This window comes from Triticum dicoccoides, chromosome 5B (genome assembly GCF_002162155.2).
Source record: "Triticum dicoccoides isolate Atlit2015 ecotype Zavitan chromosome 5B, WEW_v2.0, whole genome shotgun sequence".
Classification (NCBI taxonomy): domain Eukaryota; kingdom Viridiplantae; phylum Streptophyta; class Magnoliopsida; order Poales; family Poaceae; genus Triticum; species Triticum dicoccoides.
Genome location: NC_041389.1, coordinates 452,956,817 through 452,966,065, shown reverse-complemented (window position 1 = coordinate 452,966,065; position 9,249 = coordinate 452,956,817).

Genomic DNA, 9,249 nt, shown 5'->3' with positions numbered 1-9,249 from the left:
TGGCACAAACCGGGACCAATGCCCCCTTTAGTCCCGGTTGGTGCCACCAACCGGGACCAAAGGCCTCTTTTCAGCAGCCCAAAGGGCGGAAAGCGGCGGCCTTTGGTCCCGGTTGGTGGCACGAACCGGGACTAAAGGGGGTCATTGGTCCCGGTTGGTGCCACGAACCGGGACCAAAGGGTGGCATTGGTCCCGGTTCATGCCACCAACCGGGACCAATGGCCTTGCACAGCGGCGTGGTGGTGGGAGTTTAGTCCCACCTCGCTAGTTTAGAGCGTCGACCACCTGCTTATAAGCACTAGTGCCTCCTCTCTCTCGAACTCCTCTGAACTGCAGGCGTATGGGCCTAATCTGACACTGTTTTGCCTGTGGGCCTGCTGGGCCTTCTGCGGGCCTCCCATGGTAGGGTTTCTCGTCGTATTCAGGTCATGGAGGCCCAGTAGGAGGCACTTTTTTTGTTTTTTTGTTTTCTTTACTTATTGTTGCTATTTCTATGTTTTCCAGTTTTTTTTGTTTTCTGCATTATTTATTTTATTTTGTTTTTTGCTTTATTTTTAATTCTTTTTGCTTTTAGTTTTAGAAAAATTATAAACTTTCTGTTAGTGCCATTAGTTTTCAAATTTGAAAACACATTTTTTTGTTTTTTTGTTTTCTTTCTTGCTTTATTTATTTTATTTTTTTTCTACTTACAACAAAATACTTATTGTTGCTATTTTTAATTTTTTTCCAGTTTTTTTGTTTTGTTTTCTGCATTATTTATTTTCTTTCGTTTTTTGCTTTATTTTTTAATTCCTTTTGCTTTTAGTTTTAGAAAAATTATAAACTTTCTGTTAGTGCCATTAGTTTTGAAATTTGAATACACTTTTTTTGTTTTTTTGCTTTTAGTTTTAGAAAAATTATAAACTTTCGAGTTGGTGTTCCCACCATCCTTCTTCAACATCATGACGCACGTCTTAGTTCATCTAGTTGACGAGATTGTCATTCTGGGCCCCGTATTTATACAAAATATGGACCCCTTTGAGAGGTTCATGGGAGTCCTAAAGAAATATGTCTGTAACCGCGCTAGGCCAGAAGGAAGCATCTCCATGGGCCATCAAACAGAGGATGTCATTGGGTTTTGTGTTGACTTCATTCCTAACCTTAAGAAGATAGGTCTCCCTAAATTGCGGTATGAGGGGAGACTGACTGGAAAAGGCACGCTTGGAGGGGAGACAATAATATGCAGGGACGGATATTCTTGGTCTCAAGGACACTGCACAGTTCTACAGAACTCTACCTTGGTGACCCCTTATGTCGATGAACGCAAGAACAGTCTGCGCTCCAAACACCCGGAGCAGTGCGACGACTGGATTACATGTGAACACATCAGGACTTTCAGCAGTTGGTTGGAAACACGGCTCAGAGATGAAAACACTGTTTGTGATGAGCTGTACTCGTTGTCCAGGGACCATCTTCGACTGTTACGATTTGGAAAGGATACGAGATAAATGGGAATACATTTTACACGATCGCCCAAGATCAAAAGAGCACCAACCAAAACAGCGATGTCCGCTTTGATGCAGCCACCGAGAGGGGAAAGGACACATATTATGGTTACATAGTAGACATATGGGAACTTGACTACGGAGTAGATTTTAAGAACCCTTTGTTGAAGTGCAAATGAATCAATCTGTCAGGAGGCAGGGTACAGGTAGACCCATAGTACGGAATGACAACAGTGGATCTGAACAATCTTGGGTACACTGACGAACCGTTCGTCCTAGCCAATGATGTGGCACAGGTTATCTATGTGAAGGACATGTCTACCAAACCGAGAAAAAGAAAAAATAAGGAAGCGAATACATCATACGATGAGCCAAAGCGCCACATAGTTCTTTCAGGAAAAGGGGACATCATGGGAGTGGAGGGCAAGACAGACATGTCCGAAGATTATGAAAAGTTTCATGAAATTCCTCCCTTCAAAGTCAAGGCTGACCCAAGCATCCTGATAAATGATGAAGATTATCCATGGTTACCACGCAATAAGTAAAGGACACAAGCGAAGAAAAAGTGAAGACTTTCTCCACAACTATTATGATGATACCATGCCAACTTTCAACCTTTTTGTAGTTCATTTGAAATGCATGTTGTAACAGACAAGTTTCCGTATGAAATCCCGATACTTCGAAAGAGATTATCTGTTTTGTACATGAAGTGCATCCAGTTTTTGTCGTAACCCTCTCAACTTTCTTGCATATGCTATGTGGATGAAATGATGATACCATGCCAAAATAAAAGAGAGGCGCAATATTCACCTGCACGTTGCTTAGCTTCAGGCCAACGTGTAGGTGAGCACTGCGCTTCTCCCTTCATCGTCTCTACACTCACGGCTTATAAACCGCTGCGAGTGCCTCTCGCTTGGCGAGGTGGGAGTAAAAAACAGCTGCAGAAAGAATCAACTAAAAAACTCTTTTACTGGTTCATGCCACGAACTGGTACTAAAAGGTGCTCGTGGGGCCCCAGCCTTAAAACCTGTACCAAATAAAATGCCTTTGTAACAGCCTTAGAACTGGTACTAAAGGAATCAACTAAAATGCTTTTATAAACCTCTAGTATTATTGAAACTAAAATTATATATAATTTTGTTGCAAACTTTAATAGCAAAAAGAATTATCATAAAAGAAAATAAATAAGTAATTAGAATTTAGTTCAAAACATTAAAAGCAAAAAGAATTATCATAAAAGAAAATAAATAAGTTTAGAATTTTGTTACAAACTTTAATAGCAAAAAGAATCATCATAAAAGAAAATAAATAAGTAATTAGAATTTTGTTCAAAACATTAAAAGCAAAAAAGAATTATCATAAAAGAAAATAAATAAGTAATTAGAATTTTGTTATAAACTTTAATAGCAAAAAGAATTATCGTAAAAGAAAATAAATAAGTACTTATTGTTGCTATTTTTATTTTTTTTTCCATTTTTTTGTTTTGCTTTCTGCATTATTTATTTTCTTTTGTTTTTTTGCTTTATTTTTTAATTGTTTTTGCTTTTAGTTTTAGAAAAATTATAAACTTTCTGTTAGTGCCATTAGTTTTCAAATTTGCAAACACTTTTATTTTTTTTGTTTTCTTTCTAGCTTTATTTATTTTATTTTGTTTCTACTTAAAACAAAATACTTATTGTTGCTATTTTTATTTTTTTTCCTGTTTTTTTTGTTTTCTGCATTATTTAGTCGTTGGTCCCGGTTCGAGCCACCAACCAGGACCAATGGTGGTGGGCCAGGAGCTAGGCCCATTGGTCCCGGATCATCCCACCAACCGGGACCAAAAGGTCCAGACGGACCGGGACCAATGGCCCACGTGGCCCGGCCGGCCCCCGGGGCTCACGAACCGGTCCAATGCCCCCATGGGTCCCGGTTCTGGACTGAACCGGGACTAATGGGCTGACCCGGCCTGGACCTTTGCCCCTTTTCTTCTAGTGTGAATTGAATTGCTCAACTGATCCATGAATATTGTACTTTATAACCAGTACCCTCAGTGTGGCAAAGGATTTGTGGAGAAGCTTAGTATCAACCTCTATGCACCAGAAAACATGTTGGAGGGTTGCTGTAGTCCGGAGGTCCTGTTTCTTTTAGCCATTGTACATCACCATTGAGATGTTTCGAGTTTATATTTATAGCGACAGACATTAGATGTAGGACGCTGATTTATCTCTCGCGCCCTATATATGAAGTTCAAATCTAAAGTGGTTATCCTGTATTACGCATCATTTTTGGACGATCCATTGTACATATATCTATTGATGTTGCTGAGGCTAAGACATATCAATTTTCGACTTCGATAGTTTATTCAATAACCGACTTAATTTGTATTTTAATCCATTTCAAAAATTAATAAATTGAGACAATGCATATTAACTTTGAAAGTACGCTCTATTTGATATTTTTTGTTAATTATCAAGGGTTAAATATCAGAACTTAATAAAATTTGTACATGTTTGGACAAAGTTCAGAAGCTGGGCATTAAATTGTTTGATTTCGACCTGAGTCCCGACCTTGCGCGACATGGGGGACGAGGACAAGGCGGCTTTGTCGGATTTCGGGTTCCGGCAAAACCCTTGAGGTTTAAACACTAGGGTGCGCACGAAGATTTTCCCCCCACTGATCTCGCCTCTCAACCTTGCCGCGATCTCTAAGCTTAGCTCGATCAACTCACAACACAAGAGACACAAGATTTCTACTGGTTCAGGACACCATTGTGGTGTAATACCATACTCCAGTGTGGCAATGGTGGATTGCCTCTTGGGCTGATGATGAAAGTACAAGGGGAAGAACAGCCTCTTGAGGCGAGGTGTTCTTGTGCTTGGTGGGTGGTTCAGCTCTCAATGGATCTGTCCCCCTCTATGGTGGTGGCTAGTCCTATTTATAGAGGCCCTTCTACTCTTCCCAAATATTGAGCGAGAAGGGATCTAACAATGGCCAATTTGACGGGGGCAGCTAGTACAAGTTATCCTGACTAAAGGCGGTCTACGCCTGTCAAAGGTGCTGGTGGTGATGCTGTCTTGGGATCCACGATGACCTCCGTCCTGCCGTCCTGCTGGTCTTGGTCTTGTTGCACCAATATGGAAACCTTTGCCTGACACCTCGGTACTCCGCGCCTGGGCTTGCCCCCTTAGCACCAAAGGGGAAACGAGGACACTGTGCGCGCTGGCATCCGCCTGGCGCCCGCCTGGCCTTGGTCGTCATGGCATGCATCATAGGAACCTCGCGAGGTACCCCTTGCCTTGATCTCTCCGCCCCTCACGAGCTTGCCTGGTGAGTCCGCTCCCGAGGAGGCCTTGTGTCGTCCGCCCCGTGAGGCTTGGCCCCTCGTGAGGGTCTTGAGCACCGGCTGATGAAGATGGGCCGTACTGGGCCACTGGTGGAGCCATGCCGCGGGACACAAGCAAGCAAGTCTGGAGACCCCCGTTCCCAGAACGCCGACAATAGCCCCCGGGCCCAAGGCGCGCTCGGACTTTGCTTAGCGGCGAAGCCAAAGGGCAAGTGCAGAGCGCCGCGGGCCCCCAAAGCTCGCGGTCTTGGTCGACGCGTGGCGACTGATTGGATGTGGGCGTCTCTGCTTCCCCATGCTGCCTCGGCAACTGCCCGACTTACGAGTCCCTGCTACATGCAAAAAGGGTTATCATTGCCTGTGATCATGGGGGCTGTCGGTTGGCCTCCCTTGGGCTATAAATGAGGAGGGCTGAGAGTCCTCGTCGTCCATCTCTTCCTGATCCGTCTGCTCCTTCTCCCCTGCTCCACCTCCGATCTTGTTACCAATGGCGCAGATCCGTCGATTCTCGACCGAAGAGAAAGGGAAGGCTCCCCAGGGCGGACCCAATCCGATTCCGCCGAAGAAGAGGCCGGCCTACCGTTGTGGCGAGGTCGTGAGGCTCGAGATGACGAGGCCTTGGTGCGAGCGGCCAGCACCTGGGTACCCGCTACCCCAGCGTGCCCAAGCCGAGGACTCCGGAGAAAGGGGCGGCGAGCAGCGTCGCTCGCGCCGCAACTATGGTCGGCCTGCCATGCTGGCATGTGGTGGCGCCCCCGAAGTCCACGCCGCGGACTCCTCTCGCGAGCTCGTGCTGCTGGCGGTGATGCCTCCAAGCACCTGGATCCTCTTCCCTTCATTCTTCTCCACCAAGATGCTGCCGAGGGGGCCTCTCGAGCTTTGGCTGCAGCACATCGATTGTGGCGCTCCGGCGACCGGAGCTGAGGTTGAAGTTGTTGCCCGGGCAAGATCTTCATGACCCGGGGCGGGGGCGAAATCGCCAGGGTTTTTCGAACGGGGGCGTCCTCGTGATCCACTTTGAATACGATGGCGCCTCCATGTTGTTCTTCAAGGTCTTAGACATGGAAGGCCACCGCCTGGAGTGCTGTCCCGGAGGGGATAGTCAGGATATCAATGCGGCAGGGGCTGGGACCACCTTTCGCTCCTCCAATGGCTCGTCCGACAGCAGCGGCAGCGATTCTCCCGAGCTCTTCGAGACTCCGGAGACGAGCGACGACATCTATGTACCCCCGAGCTCCCGCCGTGCTCGGAGCAAGGCGGCAGCATTGAGCCGTCGCCACCGCTGATCTGGATGGGGTTGCGCCAGTCCCTCATGTACCACTATTGATGATGGCGTCGGCCATGAAGGCACGTGTAGTTAGGGCTCTTCAAAGTTCTTGTCTTTTGTTCCCTGCAAGGAATCAAGGAGCACCCCACGGCGGCGTGTAAAGGGTTTGCGATGTCTTTTGTTGATGTTATCCTTATTATGAAATCGTGCGAATGCTTGTCCTGTCCCGGCTTGGTTCCCCCTTTCTAACCTCGCGACGACTCGGTGCTCTACGCTGACAGGTCCCGGTCCCCAGGCAGGCTACAGCCGTTGCTGGTATGCCAAGTCGCGATGCCGTGGTCAAGGCCAAGAGGTGAGCGGCCCGAGGTCTAGTAAGAGCACCTGAGGTGCGATGCTCAGGATGTCCCCTTTAGCGCGCAAGCAGCCGTCGATAGGTGAGAAAGGAAGGCAACATTTCCGCCACAGGGCCGCATCAAGTAAGAATTTTGCATCGTAACAGTTAGTTGTTCCAAGCGTGAGACTTATCTCGGTAGTCTGGAGTCGCTCCCTTGCATTGCGTCAGACTTGAGTGCCGGCAGCCGCGGTGCAGCTAGGTTAGGCCCACGCAAGCCTCTCCTTCTTCCCTGGACTCTCCTTCGTGCTCTACGTCCTCAGGTCCCGGCCCTCGAGCGAGCTCAGCCGCCGCTAGTATGCCAGGTCGCGATGCCGTGGTCAAGGCCAGGGGGTCAGGGCTGGAGAGCTAGTAAGATCTCCTGAGTCGCGATGCTCAGGAGGCCCCCTTTTAATGTGCAAGCGAATTGGGTCAGACCAAGCATATGTAGATCAAGCATGAAAGGTAATTGGCTTAGGTAAATGCGGAATGGATACATGCCACTGGGTCAGACCCAAGCGGCTCGGGGATGATGAAACCCGAGGGGCGCCCCCAGCAAGGCAAGCCAAAGACATAAAAAGATATACATGCCGCAGGGGCTGACCCACGCGACCAGGGAATGATGTAGCCCTAAGGGCGCTCCCATATGAAATGAACTTGGAAAATGTCACCTGGTTTCATTGTAGAAGAGGATTTGGGGCATCTATAGATGCATGGTGAAGGGGCCGACCCTCACGAGCCACCGGGACCCTGAACCTCTGGAGGCTCTGGGGGGCGGGTGGTTCCTTGAGGACCGTCTCCAGCTCTGCTAGGATCACGGGGTGCCTGGCCTCCTGAGCCCCCAAGGCGCTCGACAGGTGATGCTGGTAGGTAGCAGCCGTGTTCGGCAGGCCGAAAGGCATGCGAACATAGCTGCGAGGCGGACCCTCGCAGCATCCCACGCGCGAAGGCCAGAAGCGCTCCTGAGATGCAGCTCGGTTGAGTCCTGAAATGTTGATGCAGACGCGCAGCCCACCATCCTCATCTGGATGGGGAGCCGCGCTAGGTGAGCGGCGGTCACCGTGCATGGCCCTTGCTTCCTGAAGCTCCTGAGTTGTCTTGGCAATGAACTTCTGAACATTGGGATTTCCATGCCCTGTGCCTTCATGAGGGAAACGTGCCGCAAAGCACGCCTCCAAGTGGAGCCCGAGCGCCTCCCTCGTGATGTTGGCAAGGTCTGAGGCCCTCCAGAAGAGAGCCCTCGAGCCCCACCCGAGGAGGGCGCCGGGCGCGCCTTCCTATGAGATGGAAGGAGGTGCCCCAAGCACGGGCGTCGATCCTGACATGGCTCCGCCCGAGGCCCCGACCTCCTGAGGCCCTGCACGGAGCGGTTGCTTCTTCTTCATGGGGATGGCCTCAGGAGGGTTCTCACTCCTGCTGTCCGGGTCCTCGACTGATGTGGCTTGGAAGGCACGCTCAAGGGAGCGCACCGCATCTCTCTCTTCACAGGGGACCGTGATGATTCCGCCGCTTCCTGGCATCTAGAGGATGTTGTAGCCATGGTGGGTCACCGCCATGAACTCGGCCAGGGCTGGATACCCGAGGATAGCATTGTATGGCACGCGGATGTGGGCGACATCAAAGTCAATGAGCTCGGTGCGGCAGTTGCCGCGCTGTGCAAAGGTGACAGGGAGGCGGACCTGCCCTATCGGGGTGGTGGAACCGTGGGTAACTCCTAAGAAGGGCTTGGTAGGCTGGAGCTGATCATATGGCACCTGAAGGTTGTCGAACGTCTCAACAGACAGGACGCTAAGCCCTGCGCCGCCGTCGATGAGGGTCTTGGTGACTTGCACATTGCTGATGACTAGTGAACAGAGCATAGGGAGAACGCCAATGGTAGCCGCGCACTTGAGTTGATCTGCCGAGTTGAAGGTGATGGCGCACTTGGACCACCTGAGCGGGCGCGTGGCTCCGAGTTTGGGGAGGGCCGCATTCACCTCGTGAGCAAACTGCTTGAAGATGCGCTGAGAGGCTGGGGCCTGAGCTCCGCCCAAGATGCAAGCGATAGAACGTTGCTCGTGGAAGCCGCCAAGCCCCTCGTCCTGATGGTGGTCGTCATTCCTTCTTGGTGGCGGCGGCAGCAGAGGAACGTCCGCGTTACCCTGGGGGCGATCCTCGCGAGGTTGATCCCTCCAGGCGCCCTCACAAGGCTTGTCCCTCCAGGCGCCCTCGCGAGGCTGGTCCTGCCAGCGGTCCTCACAAAGTCAGCCACGCCACTCCAAGCGAGGGCCACGATCGTCCCATCGTCCTCCGCCATTTCCCCCTCCTCGGCCGTAGCCCCGGTGTTGCACTCGGGGCGTCGACTGAAGCGTCCTTCTCGAATGGCCCTGAGTTCCTGGCAGTCGTTGGTGTTGTGGGTGTGGAGGATGTTGTAGGCATAGAACGATCGGTTTCCCTTGGACGACTCTAGATGGTCCCTGCCGCGCTTCTTGTCTGGTTCCGCAGAGAGCATGGAGAGCCCCTTGCGCTTCACGTCCTTGGCCTTGGTCTTCTTTTCTTCCGGGTCAGCAGCTGGGAGCTCGAGGAGGGAGAGGCGTCCCTCCTCAGCTCTTGCGCACTTGATCGCTAGGTTGAACAGCTCGAGGGATGTGCATAACTCCTCATGGATGGCTAGCTCCTCCTTCATCTTGTCGTCACGGACGTCATCAGAGAATGCTGAGATGATGGCCTCGTTCGTCAACTTGGGGATCTTGAGGCGGACGCTGTTGAAGCGCTGGATGTATTTCTGCAGGGTTTCCCCGGGCTGTTGCCTGATGCGGCACAG